A 15,856-nucleotide genomic window follows, 5' to 3' on the forward strand; every position below is an offset into this window, starting at 1 on the left:
TTACGAAGTTGCTCAGAGAGGCGTTCGTTGACGGAACACTGTTTCCTTATGCCGGAGCACAGACCTGACTTTCTTCTCTCAGAGCAGCTGATAAAGGCCCATGTCCACCTACCGACCAGACCACCTCCAGCCCACCTTTACAAGACCCCTGGAGTCATTAACCACAGCATTTCTCACATACTTGCATGGGTGGTGCTGCAATGCACATGTACACTCCTCCTCTGAAAGAAGCCTTGTGACTGAAAGAAGCCTTGTGACTGAAAGAAGCCTTGTGAGTTTATTTTATATGTGCTCCAACACCAAAACACATTCAATAAGGTCCAATGGTGCATGTTCACTCAGTGTTAAACAACTTAAGAATGGAGTTCTCTCCTAAAATACCTTTGCACCTGAGGACACTTCAAGGAGGTGCATATTAATACTCATAAATTCATGAACCCCAGAACCCCTCCCTTCCACTCCATATCTTCCTCTCCTTATGCAGGGTTGCCATGTGACTGCACCTGATGAGCAACAAAGGGATCCATTGAAACAGAAAGGAACTCGTCACACCAAGCCCCGGTATTGGCCGTTTGGCCCCCCTAAACTTGACTACGGCCTGGGGATCTGTAATGGTATATTACACTTCCTGCTGCTATGCTTCCAATGGGGATGATTGGCTATGATGGATGGAACCCCATAACCATCGCAGGCCCTTTCCTCCATCTTAAGAGGTCTGTGTTGGAAACTTCAGAAGCTCAGACTGCCTCCACACAGGAACTGCAGTGGTCTCGATGACATGGGACCCCTGATGAAGCCTTCCTTTGGGCTCCAGGGCCAAAGAATCAAAACACAGCCTGTCAGCCCCATCTCTCTGTGTAGCCAGAGAAGATGAGTGAGGATTACCAATGCCTCTTTGTTCCTTATCAGATAGGTACCATCTCTCTGTGTAGCCAGAGAAGATGAGTTAGGATTACCAATGCCTCTTTGTTCCTTATCGGATAGGTACCATGCCGAGAAAACTCGTAAAAACTATAACAAGTGGTTGAATTGGGGAATTGTGAGTGGTGAATGTATCCCTTAAAGGTTTCTGGCCTTTGTCATGTCAATGTTAACAGAAATCACCCCCACAACACATTTCCTTCCTAACCCTATGGTGGTGGAACAATATAACAAATATTCATGAAATAGAACTCAATCTAGTTCTATGGATGTAAAACCCAACTCCCTCCGATCTAACCCCTGACTACGACAATACGGGTTCATCTATTTCTAATCTTCACTTTTTTGACGGAAACAAACATTTGACTGGTCCCATGAAAGTTGAGAGGGAAGAATAAAAAGCAGGTTTGGCTGTCTTGTCTGTTGGTGGTTGTCTGTTACTCATGAAGTTTGTTCCTGCTTCTCAAGCATTGAATGTCACTTCCACCACCCCTGAGATACCCACTGGATAAGGTAAGGGGGTGTAGTCTACGGCTAGTGTCTGCATTCATCACCTGGACAGCTCAGATGGCATCTGGTGGGAACGCACACACTCTTAAGAGCAGTTGTATTCTCCAACTACCACAGTGAGATATGAACAGTAGATAGCAGAAATACAGCCAGTACCAGTCTTTGAAATCCAATGGTGGAAACCATCTCTGCCAGTTAGTTGACTGATTAATAGAACTCACTGATAGTTTTCCATAGAGAACACAGTAAGCACACCAGTGGTACCCAGGGACTATGCAGAGGCTGGAGCAATCAACCAACCAATCAGAGACAGGGAGGGGAGCGTGGCGATGGGAATTGCATCTTTAATGAGCTTCCTTGTCCTGGCCTGAACCACTGTGTCAGAGAGTGTAACATCCCTGGCCTGGCCCACTGTGTCAGAGAGTGTAACATCCCTGGCCTGACCCACTGTGTCAGAGAGTGTAACATCCCTGGCCTGGCCCACTGTGTCAGAGAGTGTAACATCCCTGGCCTGGCCCACTGTATCAGAGAGTGTAACATCCCTGGCCTGGCCCACTGTGTCAGAGAGTGTAACACCCCTGGCCCACTGTGTCAGAGTGTGTAACACCCCTGGCCTGGTCCACTGTGTCAGAGAGTGTAACATCACTGGCCTGGTCCACTGTGTCAGAGAGTGTAACACCCCTGGCCTGGCCCACTGTGTCAGAGAGTGTAACATCCCTGGCCTGGCCCACTGTGTCAGAGAGTGTAACACCCCTGGCCTGGTCCACTGTGTCAGAGAGTGTAACATCCCTGGCCTAGTCCACTGTGTCAGAGAGTGTAACATCCCTAGCCTGGTCCACTGTGTCAGAGAGTGTAACATCCCTGGCCTGACCCACTGTGTCAGAGAGTATAACATCCCTGGCCTAGTCCACTGTGTCAGAGAGTGTAACATCACTGGCCTGGCCCACTGTGTCAGAGAGTGTAACCCCCGAGACCTGGCCCACTGTGTCAGAGAGTGTAACATCCCTGGCCTGGTCCACTGTGTCAGAGAGTGTAACATCCCTGGCCTGGCCTACTGTTTCAGAGAGTGTAACATCCCTGGCCTGGCCCACTGTGTCAGAGAGTGTAACACCCCTGGCCTGGTCCACTGTGTCAGAGAGTGTAACATCCCTGGCCTGGCCTACTGTTTCAGAGAGTGTAACATCCCTGGCCTGGCCCACTGTGTCAGAGAGTGTAACACCCCTGGCCTGGTCCACTGTGTCAGAGAGTGTAACATCCCTGGCCTGGTCCACTGTGTCAGAGAGTGTAACACCCCTGGCCTGGCCCACTGTGTCAGAGAGTGTAACATCCCTGGCCTGGCCCACTGTGTCAGAGAGTGTAACACCCCTGGCCTGGTCCACTGTGTCAGAGAGTGTAACATCCCTGGCCTAGTCCACTGTGTCAGAGAGTGTAACATCCCTAGCTTGGTCCACTGTGTCAGAGAGTGTAACATCCCTGGCCTGACCCACTGTGTCAGAGAGTGTAACATCCCTGGCCTAGTCCACTGTGTCAGAGAGTGTAACATCACTGGCCTGGCCCACTGTGTCAGAGAGTGTAACACCCGTGACCTGGCCCACTGTGTCAGAGAGTGTAACATCCCTGGCCTGGTCCACTGTGTCAGAGAGTGTAACATCCCTGGCCTGGCCTACTGTTTCAGAGAGTGTAACATCCCTGGCCTGGCCCACTGTGTCAGAGAGTGTAACACCCCTGGCCTGGTCCACTGTGTCAGAGAGTGTAACATCCCTGGCCTGGCCTACTGTTTCAGAGAGTGTAACATCCCTGGCCTGGCCCACTGTGTCAGAGAGTGTAACACCCCTGGCCTGGTCCACTGTGTCAGAGAGTGTAACATCCCTGGCCTGACCCACTGTGTCAGAGAGTGTAACATCCCTGGCCTGACCCACTGTGTCAGAGAGTGTAACACCCCTGACCTGGTCCACTGTATCAGAGAGTGTAACATCCCTGGCCTGGTCCACTGTGTCAGAGAGTGTAACATCCCTGGCCTGACCCACTGTGTCAGAGAGTGTAACATCCCTGGCCTGACCCACTGTGTCAGAGAGTGTAACATCCCTGGCCTGACCCACTGTGTCAGAGAGTGTAACATCCCTGGCCTGACCCACTGTGTCAGAGAGTGTAACATCCCTGGCCTGGCCCACTGTGTCAGAGAGTGTAACATCCCTGGCCTGGCCCACTGTGTCAGAGAGTGTAACATCCCTGGCCTGGCCCACTGTATCAGAGAGTGTAACATCCCTGGCCTGGCCCACTGTGTCAGAGAGTGTAACACCCCTGGCCCACTGTGTCAGAGTGTGTAACACCCCTGGCCTGGTCCACTGTGTCAGAGAGTGTAACATCACTGGCCTGGTCCACTGTGTCAGAGAGTGTAACATCCCTGGCCTGGCCCACTGTGTCAGAGAGTGTAACATCCCTGGCCTGGTCCACTGTGTAAGAGAGTGTAACATCCCTAGCCTGGTCCACTGTGTCAGAGAGTGTAACATCCCTGGCCTGACCCACTGTGTCAGAGAGTGTAACATCCCTGGCCTGACCCACTGTGTCAGAGAGTGTAACATCCCTGGCCTGACCCACTGTGTCAGAGAGTGTAACATCTCTGGCCTGGTCCACTGTGTCAGAGAGTGTAAAATCCCTGGCCTGGTTCACTGTGTCAGAGAGTGTAACATCCCTGGCCTGGCCCACTGTGTCAGAGAGTGTAACATCCCTGGCCTGGTCCACTGTGTCAGAGAGTGTAACATCCCTGGCCTGACCCACTGTGTCAGAGAGTGTAACATCCCTGGCCTGGCCCACTGTGTCAGAGAGTGTAACACCCGTGACCTGGTCCACTGTGTCAGAGAGTGTAACACCCCTGGCCTGGTCCACTGTGTCAGAGAGTGTAACATCCCTGGCCTGACCCACTGTGTCAGAGAGTGTAACATCCCTGGCCTGGTCCACTGTGTCAGAGAGTGTAACATTCCTGGCCTGGCCTACTGTGTCAGAGAGTGTAACATCCCTGGCCTGGTCCACTGTGTCAGAGAGTGTAACATCCCTGGCCTAGTCCACTGTGTCAGAGAGTGTAACATTCCTGACCTGGTCCACTGTGTCAGAGAGTGTAACATCCCTGGCCTGGCCTACTGTTTCAGAGAGTGTAACATCCCTGGCCTGGCCCACTGTGTCAGAGAGTGTAACACCCCTGGCCTGGTCCACTGTGTCAGAGAGTGTAACATCCCTGGCCTGACCCACTGTGTCAGAGAGTGTAACATCCCTGGCCTGACCCACTGTGTCAGAGAGTGTAACACCCCTGACCTGGTCCACTGTGTCAGAGAGTGTAACATCCCTGGCCTGGTCCACTGTGTCAGAGAGTGTAACATCCCTGGCCTGACCCACTGTGTCAGAGAGTGTAACATCCCTGGCCTGACCCACTGTGTCAGAGAGTGTAACATCCCTGGCCTGACCCACTGTGTCAGAGAGTGTAACATCCCTGGCCTGGCCCACTGTGTCAGAGAGTGTAACACCCGTGACCTGGCCCACTGTGTCAGAGAGTGTAACATCCCTGGCCTGGTCCACTGTGTCAGAGAGTGTAACATCCCTGGCCTGGCCTACTGTTTCAGAGAGTGTAACATCCCTGGCCTGGCCCACTGTGTCAGAGAGTGTAACACCCCTGGCCTGGTCCACTGTGTCAGAGAGTGTAACATCCCTGGCCTGGCCCACTGTGTCAGAGAGTGTAACATCCCTGGCCTGGCCCACTGTATCAGAGAGTGTAACATCCCTGGCCTGGCCCACTGTGTCAGAGAATGTAACACCCCTGGCCCACTGTGTCAGAGTGTGTAACACCCCTGGCCTGGTTCACTGTGTCAGAGAGTGTAACATCACTGGCCTGGTCCACTGTGTCAGAGAGTGTAACATCCCTGGCCTGGTCCACTGTGTCAGAGAGTGTAACATCCCTGGCCTGACCCACTGTGTCAGAGAGTGTAACATCCCTGGCCTGACCCACTGTGTCAGAGAGTGTAACATCCCTGGCCTGGTCCACTGTGTCAGAGAGTGTAACATCCCTGGCCTGGTCCACTGTGTCAGAGAGTGTAACATCCCTGGCCTGACCCACTGTGTCAGAGAGTGTAACATCCCTGGCCTGACCCACTGTGTCAGAGAGTGTAACATCCCTGGCCTGGCCCACTGTGTCAGAGAGTGTAACACCCGTGACCTGGTCCACTGTGTCAGAGAGTGTAACACCCCTGGCCTGGTCCACTGTGTCAGAGAGTGTAACATCCCTGGCCTGACCCACTGTGTCAGAGAGTGTAACATCCCTGGCCTGGTCCACTGTGTCAGAGAGTGTAACATTCCTGGCCTGGCCTACTGTGTCAGAGAGTGTAACATCCCTGGCCTGGTCCACTGTGTCAGAGAGTGTAACATCCCTGGCCTGGTCCACTGTGTCAGAGAGTGTAACATTCCTGACCTGGTCCACTGTGTCAGAGAGTGTAACACCCGTGACCTGGTCCACTGTGTCAGAGATTGTAACATCCGTGACCTGGTCCACTGTGTCAGAGAGTGTAACATCCCTGGCCTGACCCACTGTGTCAGAGAGTGTAACATCACTGGCCTGGTCCACTGTGTCAGAGAGTGTAACATCCCTGGCCTGGTCCACTGTGTCAGAGAGTGTAACACCCGTGACCTGGTCCACTGTGTCAGAGAGTGTAACACCCCTGGCCTGGCCCACTGTGTCAGAGAGTGTAACACCCCTGGCCTGGTCCACTGTGTCAGAGAGTGTAACATCCCTGGCCTGACCCACTGTGTCAGAGAGTGTAACATCCCTGGCCTGGTCCACTGTGTCAGAGAGTGTAACATTCCTGGCCTGGCCTACTGTGTCAGAGAGTGTAACATCCCTGGCCTGGTCCACTGTGTCAGAGAGTGTAACATCCCTGGCCTGGTCCACTGTGTCAGAGAGTGTAACATTCCTGACCTGGTCCACTGTGTCAGAGAGTGTAACATCCCTGGCCTGGCCTACTGTTTCAGAGAGTGTAACATCCCTGGCCTGGCCCACTGTGTCAGAGAGTGTAACACCCCTGGCCTGGTCCACTGTGTCAGAGAGTGTAACATCCCTGGCCTGACCCACTGTGTCAGAGAGTGTAACATCCCTGGCCTGACCCACTGTGTCAGAGAGTGTAACACCCCTGACCTGGTCCACTGTGTCAGAGAGTGTAACATCCCTGGCCTGGTCCACTGTGTCAGAGAGTGTAACATCCCTGGCCTGACCCACTGTGTCAGAGAGTGTAACATCCCTGGCCTGACCCACTGTGTCAGAGAGTGTAACATCCCTGGCCTGACCCACTGTGTCAGAGAGTGTAACATCCCTGGCCTGACCCACTGTGTCAGAGAGTGTAACATCCCTGGCCTGGCCCACTGTGTCAGAGAGTGTAACACCCGTGACCTGGCCCACTGTGTCAGAGAGTGTAACATCCCTGGCCTGGTCCACTGTGTCAGAGAGTGTAACATCCCTGGCCTGGTCCACTGTGTCAGAGAGTGTAACATCCCTGGCCTGGTCCACTGTGTCAGAGAGTGTAACATCCCTGGCCTGACCCACTGTGTCAGAGAGTGTAACATCCCTGGCCTGACCCACTGTGTCAGAGAGTGTAACATCCCTGGCCTGGCCCACTGTGTCAGAGAGTGTAACACCCGTGACCTGGTCCACTGTGTCAGAGAGTGTAACACCCCTGGCCTGGTCCACTGTGTCAGAGAGTGTAACATCCCTGGCCTGACCCACTGTGTCAGAGAGTGTAACATCCCTGGCCTGGTCCACTGTGTCAGAGAGTGTAACATTCCTGGCCTGGCCTACTGTGTCAGAGAGTGTAACATCCCTGGCCTGGTCCACTGTGTCAGAGAGTGTAACATCCCTGGCCTGGTCCACTGTGTCAGAGAGTGTAACATTCCTGACCTGGTCCACTGTGTCAGAGAGTGTAACACCCGTGACCTGGTCCACTGTGTCAGAGATTGTAACATCCGTGACCTGGTCCACTGTGTCAGAGAGTGTAACATCCCTGGCCTGACCCACTGTGTCAGAGAGTGTAACATCACTGGCCTGGTCCACTGTGTCAGAGAGTGTAACATCCCTGGCCTGACCCACTGTGTCAGAGAGTGTAACATCCCTGGCCTGGTCCACTGTGTCAGAGAGTGTAACATCCCTGGCCTGACCCACTGTGTCAGAGAGTGTAACATCCCTGGCCTGACCCACTGTGTCAGAGAGTGTAACATCCCTGGCCTGACCCACTGTGTCAGAGAGTGTAACATCCCTGGCCTGACCCACTGTGTCAGAGAGTGTAACATCCCTGGCCTGGCCCACTGTGTCAGAGAGTGTAACACCCGTGACCTGGCCCACTGTGTCAGAGAGTGTAACATCCCTGGCCTGGTCCACTGTGTCAGAGAGTGTAACATCCCTGGCCTGGTCCACTGTGTCAGAGAGTGTAACATCCCTGGCCTGGTCCACTGTGTCAGAGAGTGTAACATCCCTGGCCTGACCCACTGTGTCAGAGAGTGTAACATCCCTGGCCTGACCCACTGTGTCAGAGAGTGTAACATCCCTGGCCTGGCCCACTGTGTCAGAGAGTGTAACACCCGTGACCTGGTCCACTGTGTCAGAGAGTGTAACACCCCTGGCCTGGTCCACTGTGTCAGAGAGTGTAACATCCCTGGCCTGACCCACTGTGTCAGAGAGTGTAACATCCCTGGCCTGGTCCACTGTGTCAGAGAGTGTAACATTCCTGGCCTGGCCTACTGTGTCAGAGAGTGTAACATCCCTGGCCTGGTCCACTGTGTCAGAGAGTGTAACATCCCTGGCCTGGTCCACTGTGTCAGAGAGTGTAACATTCCTGACCTGGTCCACTGTGTCAGAGAGTGTAACACCCGTGACCTGGTCCACTGTGTCAGAGATTGTAACATCCGTGACCTGGTCCACTGTGTCAGAGAGTGTAACATCCCTGGCCTGACCCACTGTGTCAGAGAGTGTAACATCACTGGCCTGGTCCACTGTGTCAGAGAGTGTAACATCCCTGGCCTGGTCCACTGTGTCAGAGAGTGTAACACCCGTGACCTGGTCCACTGTGTCAGAGAGTGTAACACCCCTGGCCTGGCCCACTGTGTCAGAGAGTGTAACACCCCTGGCCTGGTCCACTGTGTCAGAGAGTGTAACATCCCTGGCCTGACCCACTGTGTCAGAGAGTGTAACATCCCTGGCCTGGTCCACTGTGTCAGAGAGTGTAACATTCCTGGCCTGGCCTACTGTGTCAGAGAGTGTAACATCCCTGGCCTGGTCCACTGTGTCAGAGAGTGTAACATCCCTGGCCTGGTCCACTGTGTCAGAGAGTGTAACATTCCTGACCTGGTCCACTGTGTCAGAGAGTGTAACATCCCTGGCCTGGCCTACTGTTTCAGAGAGTGTAACATCCCTGGCCTGGCCCACTGTGTCAGAGAGTGTAACACCCCTGGCCTGGTCCACTGTGTCAGAGAGTGTAACATCCCTGGCCTGACCCACTGTGTCAGAGAGTGTAACATCCCTGGCCTGACCCACTGTGTCAGAGAGTGTAACACCCCTGACCTGGTCCACTGTGTCAGAGAGTGTAACATCCCTGGCCTGGTCCACTGTGTCAGAGAGTGTAACATCCCTGGCCTGACCCACTGTGTCAGAGAGTGTAACATCCCTGGCCTGACCCACTGTGTCAGAGAGTGTAACATCCCTGGCCTGACCCACTGTGTCAGAGAGTGTAACATCCCTGGCCTGACCCACTGTGTCAGAGAGTGTAACATCCCTGGCCTGGCCCACTGTGTCAGAGAGTGTAACACCCGTGACCTGGCCCACTGTGTCAGAGAGTGTAACATCCCTGGCCTGGTCCACTGTGTCAGAGAGTGTAACATCCCTGGCCTGGCCTACTGTTTCAGAGAGTGTAACATCCCTGGCCTGGCCCACTGTGTCAGAGAGTGTAACACCCCTGGCCTGGTCCACTGTGTCAGAGAGTGTAACATCCCTGGCCTGGCCCACTGTGTCAGAGAGTGTAACATCCCTGGCCTGGCCCACTGTATCAGAGAGTGTAACATCCCTGGCCTGGCCCACTGTGTCAGAGAATGTAACACCCCTGGCCCACTGTGTCAGAGTGTGTAACACCCCTGGCCTGGTTCACTGTGTCAGAGAGTGTAACATCACTGGCCTGGTCCACTGTGTCAGAGAGTGTAACATCCCTGGCCTGGTCCACTGTGTCAGAGAGTGTAACATCCCTGGCCTGACCCACTGTGTCAGAGAGTGTAACATCCCTGGCCTGACCCACTGTGTCAGAGAGTGTAACATCCCTGGCCTGGTCCACTGTGTCAGAGAGTGTAACATCCCTGGCCTGGTCCACTGTGTCAGAGAGTGTAACATCCCTGGCCTGACCCACTGTGTCAGAGAGTGTAACATCCCTGGCCTGACCCACTGTGTCAGAGAGTGTAACATCCCTGGCCTGGCCCACTGTGTCAGAGAGTGTAACACCCGTGACCTGGTCCACTGTGTCAGAGAGTGTAACACCCCTGGCCTGGTCCACTGTGTCAGAGAGTGTAACATCCCTGGCCTGACCCACTGTGTCAGAGAGTGTAACATCCCTGGCCTGGTCCACTGTGTCAGAGAGTGTAACATTCCTGGCCTGGCCTACTGTGTCAGAGAGTGTAACATCCCTGGCCTGGTCCACTGTGTCAGAGAGTGTAACATCCCTGGCCTGGTCCACTGTGTCAGAGAGTGTAACATTCCTGACCTGGTCCACTGTGTCAGAGAGTGTAACACCCGTGACCTGGTCCACTGTGTCAGAGATTGTAACATCCGTGACCTGGTCCACTGTGTCAGAGAGTGTAACATCCCTGGCCTGACCCACTGTGTCAGAGAGTGTAACATCACTGGCCTGGTCCACTGTGTCAGAGAGTGTAACATCCCTGGCCTGGTCCACTGTGTCAGAGAGTGTAACATCCCTGGCCTGACCCACTGTGTCAGAGAGTGTAACATCACTGGCCTGGTCCACTGTGTCAGAGAGTGTAACACCCGTGACCTGGTCCACTGTGTCAGAGAGTGTAACACCCCTGGCCTGGTCCACTGTGTCAGAGAGTGTAACATCCCTGGCCTGACCCACTGTGTCAGAGAGTGTAACATCCCTGGCCTGGTCCACTGTGTCAGAGAGTGTAACATTCCTGGCCTGGCCTACTGTGTCAGAGAGTGTAACATCCCTGGCCTGGTCCACTGTGTCAGAGAGTGTAACATCCCTGGCCTGGTCCACTGTGTCAGAGAGTGTAACATTCCTGACCTGGTCCACTGTGTCAGAGAGTGTAACACCCGTGACCTGGTCCACTGTGTCAGAGATTGTAACATCCGTGACCTGGTCCACTGTGTCAGAGAGTGTAACATCCCTGGCCTGACCCACTGTGTCAGAGAGTGTAACATCACTGGCCTGGTCCACTGTGTCAGAGAGTGTAACATCCCTGGCCTGGTCCACTGTGTCAGAGAGTGTAACACCCGTGACCTGGTCCACTGTGTCAGAGAGTGTAACACCCGTGACCTGGTCCACTGTGTCAGAGAGTGTAACATCCCTGGCCTGACCCACTGGGCCTGGCAACAAATAACCCTCTGCTTCTCCTTTCTGTCATGGAGTCCATCTATCTATAGCACCAGCTTACAAAACATATTTGTGTTTGTCATGTTTTGATCAAGTCACTGTTGTCCAGATCTAGCATAGTAGTAGCTTATTCGAAAACCTTTTCGGACTTTGTTAAGAGTCCGGAAAAGAGTGAGTGGAGTTTTTCATTGCGTACCACTGGTGTTTGAGCAAGGGGGTGTGCTCTCTCTCTCTCTACATCTTCGGCTCGGTCAAAGAGGAACCTTGTTAGCGTAAGTTGTTGACCGTGCTGTTTATAAAATGCCCTTTTCATAAGCAGCATAGAGGTCCACTGTGACCCCACATAGCCCATACTAGCAACAGGCTGTGTGGGCAGCTAGCAGGCCAGTTTGCCATTGAGGGACTGGCATAGCCGTACACACCCAGACAAGTCTGGTCCCACAGGAAAGGCTCAGAGACAGAGTCCCACCTCTGACATCAGCCTAGCCACTGGGCCTTAGATGAGGAGCAGGCCAGAGCAGGCCACAGTCAGTTCAGTGTCCTGACACTCTTGTCCTGAACAAGGGAGGTCTCACAGATCACACATGCTGAACCAGTGAGGGGCAGGGCTGAAGTTTGAACCAAATGCTGTATCTGTATATGTGTAGACCGTGTTACCAGGTCAATATTAGAGCATTGATTTGGTGATGTTATGTAAGCCAATCATATCTCTCCCTGGAACAGAGATAAACTCTAAAACCATTAGACCTTTTCAGTGTTTTCAGTCAGACCTGGGTTCAGATCATAGACAGACGGTTCTTTCAAATAATTTGAGTATTTGATTAAGCCTGCCTGGAGTGCCAGGTGGGAGGGGTTTGCACTGTTTGGTCTTTTCTATTGGTTCCATGGCAATAGGCAAGATCAATCAAGCACTGATAAAGTATTTGAAATGATTTCCATTAGTATTTGAAATGAGTTACGTTTTCAGTTGGTGCCATTAACCAAAAAACAAAGCAGATGTTTGATCTGCTAACCCGTGTTAGCTGTCTAACTTGTATCCTCAACTTCCAGCTTTCTCACATTTGTTAGAAAAGGGAGGAGAGAACTTTGAACATGTTTATTTCCAAACTGTTCCAACCCCCAATCAACTACTTTGTGAAGGTGAAGTTGATGATAGAGGCAGGTACATTGATTTCCATTGGTTTTGGTTAGAAATTCAAACGCTAAAGTTAGCGGTTGGTGACAGAGAAACAAACCCAAAGTGTGTATTACAGTCTCTCTTTGTGCATAGACTGTTTCAGGGTAAGGAAATAAATGAGTCATTTTGTCATTTGGGTGAACTATCCCTTTTATTCTTAATTACAAATACATGCAGTATTTCTACATATTTAGTCTATTTCTGTCAGATAATATAACCATATTTTGCTATTAACAGTTTTTTATTGAGCAATACAACCATCATTGAATACTTGAATAAGTGTCATTGAATAAGTGTCAGAGAGTGTAACATCCCTGGCCTGGCCCACTGTGTCAGAGAGTGTAACACCCATGACCTGGTCCACTGTGTCAGAGAGTGTAACACCCCTGGCCTGGTCCACTGTGTCAGAGAGTGTAACATCCCTGGCCTGACCCACTGTGTCAGAGAGTGTAACATCCCTGGCCTGGTCCACTGTGTCAGAGAGTGTAACATTCCTGGCCTGGCCTACTGTGTCAGAGAGTGTAACATCCCTGGCCTGGTCCACTGTGTCAGAGAGTGTAACATCCCTGGCCTGGTCCACTGTGTCAGAGAGTGTAACATTCCTGACCTGGTCCACTGTGTCAGAGAGTGTAACACCCGTGACCTGGTCCACTGTGTCAGAGATTGTAACATCCGTGACCTGGTCCACTGTGTCAGAGAGTGTAACATCCCTGGCCTGACCCACTGTGTCAGAGAGTGTAACATCACTGGCCTGGTCCACTGTGTCAGAGAGTGTAACATCCCTGGCCTGGTCCACTGTGTCAGAGAGTGTAACACCCGTGACCTGGTCCACTGTGTCAGAGAGTGTAACACCCCTGGCCTGGTCCACTGTGTCAGAGAGTGTAACATCCCTGGCCTGACCCACTGTGTCAGAGAGTGTAACATCCCTGGCCTGGTCCACTGTGTCAGAGAGTGTAACATTCCTGGCCTGGCCTACTGTGTCAGAGAGTGTAACATCCCTGGCCTGGTCCACTGTGTCAGAGAGTGTAACATCCCTGGCCTGGTCCACTGTGTCAGAGAGTGTAACATTCCTGACCTGGTCCACTGTGTCAGAGAGTGTAACACCCGTGACCTGGTCCACTGTGTCAGAGATTGTAACATCCGTGACCTGGTCCACTGTGTCAGAGAGTGTAACATCCCTGGCCTGACCCACTGTGTCAGAGAGTGTAACATCACTGGCCTGGTCCACTGTGTCAGAGAGTGTAACATCCCTGGCCTGGTCCACTGTGTCAGAGAGTGTAACACCCGTGACCTGGTCCACTGTGTCAGAGAGTGTAACACCCGTGACCTGGTCCACTGTGTCAGAGAGTGTAACATCCCTGGCCTGACCCACTGGGCCTGGCAACAAATAACCCTCTGCTTCTCCTTTCTGTCATGGAGTCCATCTATCTATAGCACCAGCTTACAAAACATATTTGTGTTTGTCATGTTTTGATCAAGTCACTGTTGTCCAGATCTAGCATAGTAGTAGCTTATTCGAAAACCTTTTCGGACTTTGTTAAGAGTCCGGAAAAGAGTGAGTGGAGTTTTTCATTGCGTACCACTGGTGTTTGAGCAAGGGGGTGTGCTCTCTCTCTCTCTACATCTTCGGCTCGGTCAAAGAGGAACCTTGTTAGCGTAAGTTGTTGACCGTGCTGTTTATAAAATGCCCTTTTCATAAGCAGCATAGAGGTCCACTGTGACCCCACATAGCCCATACTAGCAACAGGCTGTGTGGGCAGCTAGCAGGCCAGTTTGCCATTGAGGGACTGGCATAGCCGTACACACCCAGACAAGTCTGGTCCCACAGGAAAGGCTCAGAGACAGAGTCCCACCTCTGACATCAGCCTAGCCACTGGGCCTTAGATGAGGAGCAGGCCAGAGCAGGCCACAGTCAGTTCAGTGTCCTGACACTCTTGTCCTGAACAAGGGAGGTCTCACAGATCACACATGCTGAACCAGTGAGGGGCAGGGCTGAAGTTTGAACCAAATGCTGTATCTGTATATGTGTAGACCGTGTTACCAGGTCAATATTAGAGCATTGATTTGGTGATGTTATGTAAGCCAATCATATCTCTCCCTGGAACAGAGATAAACTCTAAAACCATTAGACCTTTTCAGTGTTTTCAGTCAGACCTGGGTTCAGATCATAGACAGACGGTTCTTTCAAATAATTTGAGTATTTGATTAAGCCTGCCTGGAGTGCCAGGTGGGAGGGGTTTGCACTGTTTGGTCTTTTCTATTGGTTCCATGGCAATAGGCAAGATCAATCAAGCACTGATAAAGTATTTGAAATGATTTCCATTAGTATTTGAAATGAGTTACGTTTTCAGTTGGTGCCATTAACCAAAAAACAAAGCAGATGTTTGATCTGCTAACCCGTGTTAGCTGTCTAACTTGTATCCTCAACTTCCAGCTTTCTCACATTTGTTAGAAAAGGGAGGAGAGAACTTTGAACATGTTTATTTCCAAACTGTTCCAACCCCCAATCAACTACTTTGTGAAGGTGAAGTTGATGATAGAGGCAGGTACATTGATTTCCATTGGTTTTGGTTAGAAATTCAAACGCTAAAGTTAGCGGTTGGTGACAGAGAAACAAACCCAAAGTGTGTATTACAGTCTCTCTTTGTGCATAGACTGTTTCAGGGTAAGGAAATAAATGAGTCATTTTGTCATTTGGGTGAACTATCCCTTTTATTCTTAATTACAAATACATGCAGTATTTCTACATATTTAGTCTATTTCTGTCAGATAATATAACCATATTTTGCTATTAACAGTTTTTTATTGAGCAATACAACCATCATTGAATACTTGAATAAGTGTCATTGAATAAGTGCATTGCTTCAGTTGTTGTAATGAAGACAATTACTCATTTTAAATGTTGCTTTCATGTCCACTTTAAATGTGATCATTCATTAAAAAGCAAAGCTAATTTCATTGCCGGTCAATCATACAACTTTACAAAGCAGTTCAATTGATGATGTCAACCCATTATTACTCATTTTTTTGTAAGAGATATATTACAATTACAATTGTTCTGTTTTTTATGACAGGAGATATGCGCTTACAATAAGAAACAATATGTGGTAGGCCTGCAGAATGTCACAAGAAGCTCCAGCCTCAGTCAGGGGCGGCAGGGTAGCCTAGTGGTTAGGGCGGAAGGTTGCAAGTTCAAATCCCCAAGGTACAAATCTGTTGTTCCGCCCCTGAACAGGCAGTTAACCCACTGTTCCTAGGCAGTCATTGAAAATAAGAGTTTGTTCTTAACTGACTTGCCTAGTTAAATAAAGGTAAAATATTTTTTTAAATCACCATTATATTTATATTCCACTAGATGGCAGGAGTGTATCAGCTAAAAGTAAGCAAACTGATGCATACAGTATCTAGTGATTCTGGTCAAAAGGGCCTGGCCAATGGACGTGCATTTGGTTGACAGGTAAATTACATAATATAGTAAAGGAGAGTAACACATACCGCCAACCACAGATTTGAATCAGATTCAAATGGGTTTTTTTTCCCACTGAAGTTTAAAGAGCACAGGCTGTGGTAAACTGAACAAATTCTGGAGAAAAAGATCATACAGAAGGTAGCTGGGTGGAAAAACAGA

Source organism: Oncorhynchus mykiss, chromosome 6, assembly GCF_013265735.2.
Source record: "Oncorhynchus mykiss isolate Arlee chromosome 6, USDA_OmykA_1.1, whole genome shotgun sequence".
NCBI classification, from domain to species: domain Eukaryota; kingdom Metazoa; phylum Chordata; class Actinopteri; order Salmoniformes; family Salmonidae; genus Oncorhynchus; species Oncorhynchus mykiss.